Source organism: Lonchura striata, chromosome 1 (genome assembly GCF_046129695.1).
Source record: "Lonchura striata isolate bLonStr1 chromosome 1, bLonStr1.mat, whole genome shotgun sequence".
NCBI classification, from domain to species: Eukaryota; Metazoa; Chordata; class Aves; order Passeriformes; family Estrildidae; genus Lonchura; species Lonchura striata.
The window spans coordinates 39,112,939-39,128,577 of NC_134603.1; the positions used below are offsets into that span (position 1 = coordinate 39,112,939).

Consider the following 15,639-nt stretch of genomic DNA (forward strand, 5'->3'; position numbering starts at 1 on the left):
CCAATATCACTACTTTTCTGGGAAACTTTCTTATGTGAATAACCTGCTACTTCAAAGTCTCCATAATTTATGCACACTACTGCAAAATTAATTAGACTTTTAGAAAGTAATTTTTGAGAGACAACCACATCAACACTAACCTTTATAATGAATGAGTGGAACAACAACTCTCTCAGATTAAAGCTTTTTGAAAAAAAGTCTTGAGATGTTCTAGTAATCTAGTAAAAACTAGTGGCCACATAGCCCCAGAGCACAGCTGGATCTATGTGGCCACTTTTCTCATGCTATCTTTTTGCCTTCCTAACTTCTTTTTTTCTTTTGCATGCAGTATCCTGATTGTTCTTGACTTTGTTTTTTTGAAGGTTTCCCTCCTTGTTCTCTTTATTCTCCTACTTTTCTCCTACCCTACTATCTTTCACCCCTTCCTCATCAGTGATCAATTTGCAGACTGGAGCTGTTTCAGCAGAGGGCCACAAAGATTTTTAGAGAACTGCATCACCATGATGCGTGAGGAAAACCTGATACCTGTGTTCATCATGGAAAAAATGGATGGACAAAGGTCTAATTTTAATCTTCAGCTACTTGAAAATGTGTTATAGGGAAGAAGGTACCAGATTTTTGGATGTGCAGAATGAAATTATAAGATACAATGGCCAAAATTGCAGCTGTAAAAATTCCATATGGATCTAAGGAAAAGTGTTCTTTTCATGAGGGTAGTTAAACCAACAAGTGCCCAGAGAGCCTGCAGCATCTCCATCCATGAAGATACTCAGAAATTCTAGACAGGACTCTCAGCAACCTGATCCAATTTTGAAGCTAGCCCTGATTTAAGTGGGAAGTTGAACATTAAATGTCTTTGATCTGCTTATCTCTGTTTCTTTAAGGCTTTCTTCTCAAATAAGCTCCTCTTCAATCCATCCCAGTCAAGCCTTTTTCCCCACCTGGTCAGCCATCAGTAGCTCTGGCCCCAGAGTGTGACCATGCTTTTTATCCATGTGCATACCTTCCACTCTGCAATTTTTCATCATGGTCTCCCATGCCTGGTTGTCTTTGAACAGGAAGAAGTCGCTTTAGCTCTTTGCTGGTCTGCAGATAGTGGCTAGAAGAAATCTATTGAACAAGAAATCTGCTGGAAGAGTCACAGCCAACTTGGTGCCCATGAGGTTGAGCCCACCCATCGAAACTGTACCCTGATTCTGTATCCAGTGTCTGCATGGGACAGCGCTTCCACTGTGTGCAGCTATTTCCCCACTTGATATTTAAAAGCCAGAGTTAGAAATATAGTTCTTAACATCCAATATAATGCAATGACAAGAATAGCAAAATCTTGATGAAAAAACACAAAAACAACAGAGATATTAAGAAATATCTGTCCCAAGTATGAGGTGAAGTCTATGAAAAAAAGGACAAAATTACAATAATTGCAATAATTCAGTTATAATTGTATAATGATAATAAATATTGTAATTGCAAATAAACAAAAATCCAAGTCGCAAATACATGAGAACTGCATGGTGACTGCAGTCCGTAATATGTTGTTTCTTGGAAGGAGAATTATGAATAGCAGTTTTGGCAATAGTGTGGTTTTGACTACCAACAGCAGTATTAACTTGCTTTTATGGCATGCAGAGCAAAGCTAAGGCTGCTCAGTAATTGTAAACATGTACAGAAACTTTGCACACTAGTGTTCCCTGAAAGAATAGGCCCAAGAACACAAACTGCTTAGAACGAGAAGATTGGACTTGATGATGTCAGAGGACTTTTCCAACCTAATTGACTTTGTGATAAAAATATTTAATTTTGGCACTTAGAAATGTTGAAATGACAGATCCCTCAGGCACAGCACATAAAGCCCTCAAGGACTAAGCAGCCCGTTTACTTTTGATCTCATGGCTTCCCCTTTTCTGCACAGTGGAGACAACAAATGAAGATAGGAACCAGCATGGGCTACTTCTCGAAAAAGAGAAACAGTGCAAATCTCTGAGAAGGAGTCCCATGGGATTGTCACTGCTCAAGAAACTGACAGGTTGCATGAGACAGGCAGAGGAAGGGGGAATTCAGTACTGTAGAGGACTTCTCCACTGAACAGCCACACTTCAGCGGCATGTGCCCGGAGGGAACTGACGAGGAGATCCCAAAGAATTTTGGACCTTCAAATGGGGAGTGTGTGACTATAAGGAGGCCTGGGGAGAACAACAGCCTCCTTGCCAATGGGGGTGAACTTCACTCAGTATTCCAGGACTGCTCTCCTGGGTGTAGCACTTGTGAGGCTCTTGGGAAGAAAGGGTTAAAACAGAAAGACTGATGAAGGGGAAATAGTTTTCCCAAAGTGACCTTGAAGCTGGAAACACAAAAAATGTTGATGTGGAAAAACACCATTTCTTATGGCTACTGTTGTTCATCTTATGGCTACTGTTGTTGTGCCTGTTTTGAGGAGAATTCCTGTCAGGCATGTGCCGACATCTTTTGCAGTGGTGGGGCAGGCAGCGAGCCCCTGTCCCTGCTGCCAGCTAGGATGAACTTAGCCAAAGGCAGCCTGTGTCCTCATGTCTCTGTGGCCAGGCTTTGTTAGCGAGGTCATGAAATAAATCCACTCTTTGCATTTTGGCTGTGGTTTGAGGGCTGCTCCTGCTACCTGTGTGTGTGAATTCACAGAGAGGAGGAGTGTGTCTGCCACACGGGACAGGGGCAGGATGTGAAGGCAAAGAGAGGAAGAAGCAGATGTTTGCAAGGCACAAAGTTGTCTGTAGGAGAGTCTGATAGCTCTTCTTCGGCTGACTGGGTGGGTGAAGGCAAGGCTATGCCTCAGCTCATCTCCAAGGCAGTCAGGAAGCACCTGCCCAGGACCAGCACTCTGCACCTGCCTCTGGCAGCAGCTGCCTGCAGCACTCTGAGGCTGAGTGCATCAGCTGGGATCAAGCTCCTGTGCAGAGCGGTCACACGGCATTTGCCAGAGCCTCAGGCAACACCAGGCACAGGCCACAGCTTCTGGGAGGCCATGTCACCTCCTGGGACACCCCTGCTCTGCACCTGCAAGCTCCATCACCCAGACATCCAGCCCCAGGAGACTGGGCAGCTTCCTTTGTTCCTTTATTATTCTCTCATATTGCCTGCAAACAAAACCGTGAATCCTGAGGATGGTTTGTGCCACACTAAAGGAAAGGGGCAGTGTGACCTCCACCTAAGCCATCCACCAGTTCTCTGACAGAGGTGTATTTTGGCCAGACAAAGCAGGCTAGATAGAGGCAGAAAGTGGAGAATTACACATTCCTCATACAAAAACAAGTATATCACCTCTGAACATGCTGCTGCACACACTTTGTGAGTGTTATGCTATTTTACACTATCCAGTAGTGGGTTACATTGAAGCAGACTTTACAAACAAGTAAACAAAATGATAAATGTAAATGTAAAACCTAACCTTCCCAGCTCCATTGTTTATTTCCCGGGGTGATTTAAACAAAAATTTTGCAACTAACGACTCAGAAAAGACTATTTTTGTGATCTGGTTCCACTGTGTCAGTTATGAAAGATAAAGGAAACAAGCACAACTTTGAACTGGAGTATTAGGTGTGCTCTGAAGTACAAAGAGCAGTAAAGGGTTACAGTGATTACACCAGACTAGGCGATAAGAATGTAATAGAAAAGTGATACCACAATCACCAACAACAAACACTGAAAGCAGGTTAGTGGGTAAACTATATATAGAGTTCCCAGCTATTACAGAAATACAAATAACATCTGGGACAAAGGAACGTTTTTTTTCCCGTGGCATTTTTTTCATAGCATATTTTACTAAGCCAGCTAAATCAAAGTCTTTAGAAAACAATAGTGTGAGAACAATTAGAAGAGGAAGATATGGTTCAGGTAATATTTGAAGAAAAGACAGGAAAGCCCAAATTATTCAGGAAGGCTATTGCAAATAAAAGAGAAAAAGAAAAGGCTTGATACTACAAATATTGAACAATTTCAAGACAAGCTGCAGAGCCTGAAGCTGGATGACAGAAGAGCTCAGGGGTTAGGAGGGCCAGGAAGAAACAGCTAGTAACGTTCAACTTTTGGTTAAGGCTAGAAAGTATTGTTTAGAGTGGTTCCTGGAATTAATAGGCTAAAACCTTTTTACCCACACCAATATTAGTTACTGTAATTGGACTTCAAAGTTTGAAGCTGGGGCTTTTTGAGGATAAGTAAACATATATAAATGTTAATCTAGAGACAGTCCCTGCCCTAAAGACTTCTAGTCTAGACTTAAGGCATGAATCTGATGTGGAAAGCAGATAGGGAGTAGAAGGTGTTTTGTTGACAGAAACTGTTGTGAAATAGATGGAACTGGAAGAGGAAAAGAATCAGTGATTGAAAAATGGGCGAAAAATAGTTTGCCAATACAAGGAACAGAATGTTTGCTGCCAGCATACCTGTGACCAGATCAGGAAAACACTCGAAGAATGAGGAAGTGGGAGAAGTCCAGATGAGAGGTGTGTAAAAGAACTATGGGGAACCTCTCACCCTGAAGATAATGGTCATTAAATAACAAACAAAACCAAGGAACCTTATCTTTATTGTTCTGCCTGCTGAAGCTCTGTGTATATGGGAGAGAGGGGAAGAACAGTGCCAAAATTAAACACACATGATAGCAGTTAGACATTGATATTTCTTCATTTCACTGTCAGATCATTAAGTTATGAGACTTATTTATTGATAGATTTGTTCCTGGTAATTATTAGTGGCGTTACTTGAAACCTTGCCCACAAAAGAAGACCACCATGCTAGGTATTGTATAAGCAAAATAGAACATTTCCTGACATGATGTAAAGGAAATATATAATAAAAGAAAATTTAAAATGAAATGAAACCCTTTCTAATACATGACAATCCCAGTTTCATCAACTTCTAAGTGTCATAGTAGGGACAAGTTTGAAAAAAGGATTTTGAGGAGGGAGATAAATCTCAGAAGACTCCAGTTATTTCATGTGAAGTCATGCTCCCAAAATTCTGCCAAGAACTATTACTGAAAGTTGTGCTTTATTGATTTGTTCTCTCTCCACTAATTCCCTCTCACTTGAACAATCAACCTAAAGCAGTCTTTAATTTTTGGTGATTATATATGTATTCTCACACATATGCAAACTGTCTCTCAGGCTTACTCTAAGATTTCCAACTAGATGTTTATCTTCCTTGGATCAGATCTTTTTTATTTCCCCAAGGCTTTTGCATAAGATCAGATTGGCTTTTTATAGATCAAAGGTTCAAAGCTCTGTTTGTACTTGCATATAGAGTAGAAAGAAGAAGTATTTTATTTTCCCAATTATTCAGCTTTTCCTTGTGTCTCTTTAAATATGCCAACTCTATGACCAGAATTACGGTGTTCTGATTTATTGCTTTCTTTTTGTTGGGAGCAGCATTTGTTTGACTTCATTTACATCACTTTTACTGGTATTCTGGTCATCTGTATCTCTTCACTGGCATCCAAAAGGAATTAGTAAAATCTCTTTAAAATTCTACTATTAGGCATGCAAGACCTAAAAATTTAGCTGGGGATGATAAGTCTTGGGGTGAGAGAAAGGACTGGTGGCACAGAAGTGCCCCTTCCAGGTCCTTTCCAGAAGAGCTCCAGTGAAGAAATTCCTCCACTAGGCAAAAGGCTCAGGAAAATAACATCAACTTCTCTAAACTCACTCATGGAGGCTTTGCCTTTGAAATACCTGCTGCTGGCCAGGAGCAGACCACAATCCACATGTATATCCCAGCATCAGTGCAGGTACTAACCCCTCAGGTGACTGACTTCCCTCTCCCGATGTGGGAGAGAATCCAAGCAAAGAGGAGCACCTAGACAGGACTCTACTGCCACTTTCTTTCCTACTTCACTACTTATGTTGTAGGCAAAAAAGGGAGAAGTTAAAGAAACTGCCCAACGGTCACAGGATGTCCTGTTGCATTTATCTGGCGATGCAGGCGAATGACTCACCCAAAATATTTGATGATCGGAAACTATTATGTTTTTCTTTCTTTTTCACATTTCTTCCTGCAAATATCAAGCATTCAGGCTCTGAAACATGGTTAAAGCTATGGTTAAGCAGCATCTTAAAGCTATATCAATTCAAGACAAGAATGAAGAAACCTCTTTGAAACTTACCATCGTCCGGAGAAAGTCATGCGACAATAATCTGCTTGCCCATCTCGGAAAGCTGTGCTACAAGAGAGCAAATGGCATCATCCCAATCACTGGCAAAAGTCCTGCCCAGAGCAAATTCTTTGACATGAATTATAGACCGAATCTGATTTTTTTTTCTTTTTGCAATTTAAAAATGTCCCTGAATGGTTATCATGCCAGCCCCAGCTCAGAGCAGCATTAACAGCCTGAAGCTGTTCTCAGTCAGTGCTTTATGTAACCCAGTGCAAGGTTGCTCACCTGTGAGTGTCCAGGCTGTAATCGCTGGCACTTGGCCTGTGCACAGCTGTGGGGACAAGCCGTGTCTGCTTCCTCCCTTTGTCACATCTCCTCTGGCCCAGCCTGGCAGTGGGGGAGGCTGAATCCCTGTCCCTGTCCAAGGGACATAGAAAGTAAACAGAGATCAGTTATAAAGCCTGGCTTTATATAACATACCTGTACTAAGAAACAACCTGTCCAAAACAGATCAGGAAGGGAAATACAATTATCCGCATTTTACACAGAAAGAGTGGAGGAACGGTTAGGGCAACTTCCCCAAAACCATGTGGGATGTCTGTGAGGATAGAAACTACTTCCAAGAAGTACATGTGTAATAGCAGAGGCATACAATATTTTCAGAGAAGAAGAGCACACAAGGCCTTTATTAAAGGTACAGAGAGAACAAATCATATGTAAATTGTGAGAATATCCAGCGCACATTGCCGTAGGCTGATTGTCAGCACATGCTTTTGGACCAGTAAAGGAGAAAAGAAAAATTATTCATAAAGGTTGCTGACTGGGGGTGAATGCAAGGACTGTTACAGGATATTTCATGAAGAACCAATTTTTTGTGTGGTCATGTCTAAGAGGCATCTAAGAAACATTGGGAATGATAACCCATGAAGAGTGAATAAAGGATCAGAATTACCATCAGGTGATTTTATTTACCTTCAGGATTTAAGACTGGCTTCATATTTACTCAGCAATTACAAAGTGAGTTATTTACATGTGATTTTTTTTCATTACGTTAATGAAATCTAGGTTATCATGTGGTTCATTGATTACCATCAGCTGGGGAATTAAGAAAACATCAGATCCCATGACATTCACAAGGCTGAGAGTTGATAAGATGGGCTCTAAGCACACAGAACTATGTCTTCACACTATGCTTAGTTTTGGTACTGAGCACTCAGTTATTTCTGGGTAAATTTTCTACCTCTCTCTTTGCTTATGAAAAGGATTTTCTCAGTGCTATGCAATAGAGATACAGATAGGAAATGACAGTTCCTGTCCTGGGGACAGGCAGAAGAAGAACAATTTATGCATCTCACTGGTTTGGCCAGGCACTGAGCACTGTTCTAACTTTCATCTCAGAGTTTTGGACCCCACTACCATTTACATAGAAGTTATTGTTTTATAAAAATCCAATGTGTTATACAAAGCAAGGCATAACTAAAGGCAGTCTAAGAATATCATAAAAACTCACAAAGTCCCTGTCTTAAAAAAGTCCTTTTATGGGCCTTTTCCAAAATAACAGCTCCCTCAGGCTCAAATGTCTCATACCCAAGTAAAGATTTTGTTTAATTCATAATGAAGTTGATTTGTCTGCTAGATTGTTTCCCATGGATCAGTCTGTTCACAAACATAAAACATACCGGCACCCAGCTGGGTGTTACTGCTGCCAATTTCAAGACAATAAATGCTTCAGTACTGAGCAAAATTCAAAACTTTTATTCCACAAAGCAATAAAAGCAGTAGACATTGCCTACTGACACACTGCCAGAATAAATATTACCTACTGTACAAGTTTCCATTCAGATCTTTCATCAGTCAAGGCACAATCACAGACATTATCAAGATTTATTCTGCATCAAAAGAGTTTTCATGAATGATTGAAAAACTTTTAAATTGCATTTTCAAACATATTACTCACTGAATCATAATGACCTAAAATCTCCCTCAACAGCAGTGTGTAATGGGTTGGTACTATTCTCCTGAAGACAGGGGGTTTATTTTGGGATGCAGCCTTCAAGGAAGACTTACGCAGCTTCTTTGGCATTTCTGGCACCCCAAGACATGTATCTCAGCATGTAAAAAACCCAGGGAAAGGATCTGAGTTCATCACATTTACAATGTGGCCCCTAACAGAAACCAAGCCAGGAACAGTGTTTTGAGCTCACTTTTATGATTTGGTTGTTGTTTGCTTTATTAATACATCCAATTACCTCAGAAAGAAGAATGCATTGATTCTATGCAGTAAGTGGACCATTGATAGGTTAGTCTGGGGAGCTGTCTCATAGTGATGGTGGAAACACTTGCTACAAATAGACCTGCTAGATATCAAAGAAATGTCCTAGAAAAATGAGAATTTGTGTATTTTTTCCTTGAAGTAAACCCTCTATGTTCTGACCTTGACATGTTTAAAGGAAGAGTCCTTATGGCTCTTTCTGCATCTTTAGTAAAGACACATACCAGTTCACAGCTGGAGTGAGCTGTCCTCTGTGCCAGCACACACAGGCAGCCATCAGCAGGGCTGCTTCTGCCCTGAGCTCCCAGAAGGCCATCTCATCTCTCTCCATGCTGCTGGTTCCATGGAGGATGCATTTGCTACCTGAGCAATTTAAGCTATTGCACAGATAGGAAACTCTCTCTCAGAGATGAGAAAAAGATTGGCTCTGTAATAGGCCTGGAAGGTGAAGGCACTTGGTTGATGGCAAACCTAAGGTGTGAAGTGAGCATCATAATGGATATCTGCCAGCAGGTTTTTATGTTCATACTGTAAGAAAATGAGCTGAGATATTCATCTGAAATAGGAGAGCAGCAAATTTCTGGTAAGAAGGTAATCAGGAAAGGGAATTACATGCATGTATAGTCTAGTGAGGAGCAAAACAGTTTACCTGATTAAATAGAGCTGGTTATGTCACAGTTTCTGGGTTCTACTTAATTTCCAATAACTAAAAGTGCAGATTTAGATTTTTCTCTGAGAAAATTATGTTCTGCAGACAGAAGGTGGACTGTAAAATGCATGCACAGTCTCCTAAACAAGGCTATAAAAAAATTTCAGCCACTTCTATTAGTTAACTTAGTCCCTTTTCCCTACTTTAATGCAAGTCCTTGTAGACCATCTTACAAGGTTTCATATGGTCTGGATTTTTTTCTTTCTTTCTTTGGTTTTTTCTTCCTTTGCAATGCCCCTTTAGAGAGCTCTGCTCTATGGAACAGCATAGCATTTTCAGGAAAACATTTTTTTCTGGTATAATAACCTACATTAAGCTTTATTGCATGCAGTAGTGCCACACTATTAAATCCTCCTCTCTCTTTGCTCTGACTTGCTCTGCTACCTTCCTTCTTTTTAGGTCAGACTCAGATATATTTTTAAAAGCAAGACTTTTCTCAGCTCTACCCACTGCTCACCAGCTTTGTTTCCAGCTAGATTGGCATGCACAGCCTTCTCAGGCTGCTCCAGACTGTAGCCTGGCAATGGTCAGCAGTGTCCCCTCCCAGGGCTGGGAAATGCACAACTGGAAGGAAACACAAGAGTGGCCCAGGAGAAGATAATATGGGAGCTGTTCACTCAGGAAACTTCAAAGAAATGTGCTCCACAGCAACATGCCACGTGATTGGTATTGCTTAGGGATTGCACTTTTAGTTTGGACAAAAATATTTTGTCCAAAATATTTTGTGGGATACATCATTTGATAGGAGAAAAACTCTAAAGAAATAATAATAATAAAGAAACTCTAAAGGAATGAACCATGGAAAAGCCAGAGGCAGGAAAGATGGTCTTTGGGACATCAAGAGTTAAAACTTTAAGGTTGCAATTTTTTTATGGAAAAGAGCTAAGAGCTTTGTGTGTATGGTAACCAGTCCCAGCTCTTGGAGCCATCGAGGTGGCAGAATCATACTCAGAACTCTAATTAGTGTAACTGAAGAATGAGTATACTTATTATCTGATATAAAGCAATTTTAGAAACTCCCACAGTTTAGAAATAATAGTAATAACAGTAATTGAAAACATGAACTGACAAGTCACTAACAACCCATTATATCATGGCAGTGAGGAAGTGCCTTGTACCTTTACAAAGCACCTTTCTGTCAATCTCTGACACAAACATACACCCCAATATGGTCTCAAGAGCTGCTGCACAGATGTTAAAAATATGTCACAGACCAATGCCCAACATTGTGGTGTTTCTGCAAGGTCTTTTTGTTTCTGGAATAAGGTGGAACTCGCTAAAACTTAAGAATAGCTGGCTTCAAAAACATTTACTGGTTTGCCTAAGCCGGTTTGTTTCTTGGTGTAAATTAAATCAGCTATTCTAAGCTATCTGGTTTTGCTTGGATCAAGACAGATGTCTCAGCCTTTTCTTATTTGGGCTTGTATGAGATAAGAACAAAACTAAAGGACATGTGAAGCTAAGAGACTGGCCCAATTTATCACACAGAGCAGTGATTCAGTGTGTAGCACAGAGGCTTGTTGCTTAAGCTGGAAGTCTCAAGTTAAATACCCTCCCCCAGGGAGCTGCAGCTCATCCTGTGTGCTGAGCTGAGGCAGGCCAGGCAGGGGAGGAGGGCACAGGCATGAGACCCATGTTGCTCTCTATTTTCTCAGCCTGCCTTGAGAGGGGGAAAAAAGACAAAAGGTTTTGTAAAGAAGCAAGAAATTTAGCTAAATACAGACTGGATGCTGTAGAGAAAAAATCAAACAAAAACAAACAAAAAAAAAAAAAGAAAAAGAAAAGAAAGAAAAATCTTTCTTTCCTTCCAGTCATTCTTCATTTCATGGAATTCCATTTTTGGGAGTAGTAGCATGATGCAACTGAGAAAACAGCTACATAAAAATTCCCCTCCCTATTCCATATTGGCATTCAGCTGCTCTAGGATACCTTATCCTGTCGCTGCTGAGGGAGAGTGACTAGCAAAGGAGGCTGGGGGTGGCAAAGGGAACTTATTTGCATTCCTTGTGCTTTCTCATTTTGGAATTTTATTCTGTCTAGTGCACAGATAGGTTTGTATAGAGAGAAATGCTACAGAATATAATCCAGACTCTAATTAGCTCCAGATCTAATGAGCTGTCAATCAGTTTGTCTTCCTACAGCCCTTCTGTGTGCCCTGCACCAAGATCAGCTCAGCCACATCTAGGCTTGCCATTTCCTCCAGGTTTGTGCAACCTTAGAAGATGAGGTCGATCCGGACTGTCGTCCTGATTTTTCAGTTTCTCAGAGGAGTCTGGGGGGCCGGGGTCTGACTTTGTCAGTGTTCCTGAGCTCTGCCCAGGGCTGTGGTTTGCATGTTTCCATCTGTGGGCAGCCCCAGTGTGCTGACTGCCACGCACGCTGCGATCCCGCTGGGCTGTCTCCTTGTGCCTTTCCGGGTGTCTGCCATCTGCCAGAGCCCACTCCCGTCTGCACTACTCTCTGAAGAGGGTGACGGATTTGCTTGCCACCAGGCACACAAACACACACATTGTCCAGGGCTGGCTGCGCGCCCCACTCCTCCCAACTGAGCGCAGCCCACCCGCTCTGTATGTCTCAACCTGGATGCATAACCAGCTAAGTATGCAATAATCATTAATTCCTACTTCAAAACAGTCGTGCCCTACTTGCCTCTATGTCATTAATTTCTAAGGGTTGCATAATTTCTTTTCTGACTTACACCCAGTAAGCTCCCCTTCTACCTTGCAGCTCCCAAACTGTGTTTTCCCAAGCATCCATGGGCGTAAGGACAGCCAGCATCTGCAGGCATTTGGGGCATCACAAAATGGAGACAAATGGGAAAGAGAGGGAGGCAGGGTGTGAGATAACCTCTAGATAACTGTGGTGTTCACATAGCAGCATCTGGTATTTTAGGAAAACCCATGGTAGGTATGTAATTAACAAAATAATATTTATTAGCAAATTAATCTCTCAGCCAACACCTTTAAGGATATCTGGAGCCCTCACATGAGGTGACACAGATTAAGGGGAAGGGGAAGGGGAAGGGGAAGGGGAAGGGGAAGGGGAGGGGAGGGGAGGGGAGGGAAGGGAAGGGAAAGGAAGGGAAGGGAAGGGAAGGGAAGGGAAGGGAAGGGAAGGGAAGGGAAGGGAAGGGAAGGGAAGGGAAGGGAAGGGAAGGGAAGGGAAGGGAAGGGAAGGGAAGGGAAGGGAAGGGAAGGGAAGGGAAGGGAAGGGAAGGGAAGGGGATTATAATTTTGGAGGCAGCCAGGATTTGTGTGTTCCCTGTCCCAGGCTATGCCAGCATTACTCCAGCTCCCAGTTGTTTTTTTCTGGTTCAAACCAGCCCTCACAGCTTGGAGCAAGATGTTCTACATCCACATGGACCTTGCTGGCAGCTGGTGGTCCCCGCTTGCACAGTCCCATCTGGGACTGCTGTTCCCTAGAGAATGAGACACTGATAGTTTGCTAGTCAGGCTGACATCAGCCACCTCAAACTGAAACAAATTTTAAGTGGAAGAAAAATGAAATTATATTGATATGCAAAATAGAGGAGTTCAGTTGCTGCCTGTAGAGACAGACAGAGAAATATGGAGAACGACAGATAGCTAGCAGTGATTTTCTTCTTTTTTAAGATACAGTTGGCCACCCAGTTCTCCCAGCTAGAAAGTATCAGGATACTGAGCTGGGTAGGGCACTGAATTAAGGCACTGGGCAAGGCACCTGTTATCTCTAGTATCTCCAGCCTGATAGTTTAATTTGGATGACAAACACATTTTTAAACTAATTTTGTGGTTGCCCCCCTTACTGTGGCTCCCACTGCAGCACAGTCCCTGGAGCATGCAATCCAATTTCCTGCCAGGGGAAACTTAGTGAGATCCCTCCAACCATCAACGCACATGCGACCCACAGGACCGAGCTACAGCTGGGCTGTGGTGAAACCACCGAGATGTGTGGCTGCATGGGTCTCTGCACTGGCTGTTTTCCTCTGCAGGTTCCCTTCCCAGGGTGCTGCATGTCTTGTTTATATGAACATTGCTGTAACAACTTCACTGACATGGCTGGACACTGATTTTGGGATTGGAATCTGTGTTGCCCTTATAGGAAGGCAATATGGCAGAGAGAAGCCTGAGAATCTCTCCTGGGCTAAAAGGAAGGGATTTGGGGCTCACACCATCCATGCTACCAAGTAAGCATTCAGCTAGAATAACCAGGTATCAACAAGAAGTCATGAAATCAAAATTTTTTATATATTTCTTACTTACTACACAACTGTTTACTTGCAGCTCTTTCATGTTAGCCCCCCGTGCTCTTGGCACTTTATAGTGCAAGCAGCAAACTGAAGCATACTCTTTTCTCCTGTGGTCAGAACATGAAGTTCTCACACCCCAGAAGGTAAGTGCCATCACCTAAGGCCCAGACGCATTTTGACCTGTTTTTAATGAAGATCTAACAAGGAAAGAACAGTGCAGGTGCTACTTGCCTAGATGGGGGCTGGACATTGCCTTCTTTCCCTGGTTTTGTTTGAAGACCCATGGGGAACTTGAAGTGTTTCAGATGCTGTAAAGACAGTACCTGGTAGCACCCTGTTGCCTTTCTGGTTGCCAGTTATTCTTTGCTTACTTCCTCAGTATAAGATGTGGAAATTGATAGTGGTGGTGAAGATCCTAGCATTGCCACTCAGCATGTGGTCTCAAGAAAATGACCTGAGAGATGTCACCAAGGTAATCTGATTCCTTTTCTTGAGTAAATGAAAAATAAAGATACCTTCACAGCCCAAAAGTCAATAAAAAACTCTTATTACAGATGAATAGAGGAAAGGAAGGGGCAGTGTTTCCTTAACAAAATCTGGACTCCAGCAGGAATTTGATCTTTCCTTAATTCTTCTTTATCTAAGTCACTGCAAATTGCCATGGATTTCTGCCATCCCTCTTTGCTGACAACAGTCCTGCAGAAGTGCAGGGCAGCAGCATTTTTAGCACAAGCAAAAACTGTGCAGTAGCCCAGGTCTGCTCCCAGGCAATTCTTCAAGCACTTGCAGTAGTCTGGGCACAACAATCTGCTGCTTCTTTCTCTCTTAAAAGTCATGAAACATTTTGCAGGACCAGATGAACTGTGATCTGTAAATTCTGGCTCTTTTTATTTCTCACCCGAACAGGTGACTGCCAAGATGGGACCCACTGCTCCTTGGAATTTCTTCTCCTGGAAGTTTTCCCAGGTCCCTAATCCCTGTCATTCACCATGTCTTTCAACAGGCTCTGAGCCAGCCAGATGCTCATATTCACTTCCCTCATGGTTCATAGCTGTCAGACAGCTGCTCTTTGCTGGTTCCTTTTCTGGGCTGAATTCAGATCATGAAGCTTCTAGGAGGTTTTGCATCTCCTGTGCTGGCATAGCTCTTTTTTTCTTTCTTTCTTTTTCCTTAGTTATCTGGACTGTTGATTTTGCCAATTCAGCCAGATTGGATTCTTCTTGGCAGGCCTTGGTTCTGCAGCCTCTGCATCCATTTTTAAGCTTCTTTTCTACTTGCAAAGCAACAAAATTATTTACCCTCTTTGAATTTTTAGAGAAAATAACAATTTTGGATCACATAATTCTTCTCATTAACAGAGGAAATAAACATGCAAGAAGTCAGATTGTTTTCAACTTCAACTTATTTATACTAAAGGCTTTGATCTTTAAACAAAGCTGATAAATTGGAGCAGCAGCAGGGACAAGCAGCGTGGTCAATCCAAAATACTGAAAAGTCATGTCAGCTGCTATCTCTATGCCTCAGGCCAAAACATGAGGTGAACCTGCCTACAAAGCAATTTAAAATTAGTTACATTTTGGACATTCTTATCTGATTTCTGAACTATCATAATGCACGCGGGTCTTGTTTTTATGTCAGCTGTTTTATTGGGATTTTTTGGGGGTTTTTTTCTTCTTTTTTTTTTTAACTGCAAGGACTATAGATTTATTTTTAGATTAAGATTTTTTTTTTCAAACAATACTCTTTACAAGCTGCAGAAAAAGAAATCAAAAGACTGCCAGTAAAGGAATAAAATTTGGCCATTTAACCAAGTCATAAAAAGTGGTCAAAAGCAGTGTGTCTTATGGAAGTGACAACCCAGGCACGATGGCATTCAGCTCTGCAGCCTGAGCATGTTCCTGTGAGCCCTTTGCACTGTCCTGTTCCCAGCACTTGGCTCACTCTTTCAGCCATCAGGAGCCCCTGCATGTTGGTGTCCCACTCTGCATTACATGACCACAAGGGTTGTTCTCAAACCTGACTCTACCAGCACCTCTTCCTGGCAGGGTTAAGGAATACCCTGGTGGGTAATTTCTGTGTAAGGTCTAGAACTCCCACAAGACTCATGATTGTTGTGAGAACCGGCCCTTTCCGTGTCAAACCCCACGCTAAACACTTCCTGGAGCGTGGTTTCTCCTGCGGGAGGAGCCCAGAGTTCCCCACGCAGCTGCTTCCTGGGGAACTCCAGCTTCTGTTTTGGGCACCACTTTCCAGAAGTACAGAGAGAGCCTGAGCTACAGATAGCATTGGATCTGCTGGGAACATCC

At 42.2% G+C, this 15,639-nt stretch overlaps 1 long non-coding RNA gene across 1 annotated transcript; it reads right to left on the bottom strand.

The window, feature by feature from the left end:
• Nucleotides 1-1,037: 1,037 nt before the first annotated feature.
• On the bottom strand, nt 1,038-6,506 carry LOC110484792 (uncharacterized). The gene is made up of 4 exons (XR_002467816.3): nt 6,410-6,506; nt 6,134-6,190; nt 5,966-6,046; nt 1,038-1,110 (listed from the first exon to the last, which is right to left on the bottom strand). It is a non-coding gene; the product is annotated as an uncharacterized LOC110484792 (long non-coding RNA).
• Between the last annotated feature and the right edge of the window lie 9,133 nt (nt 6,507-15,639).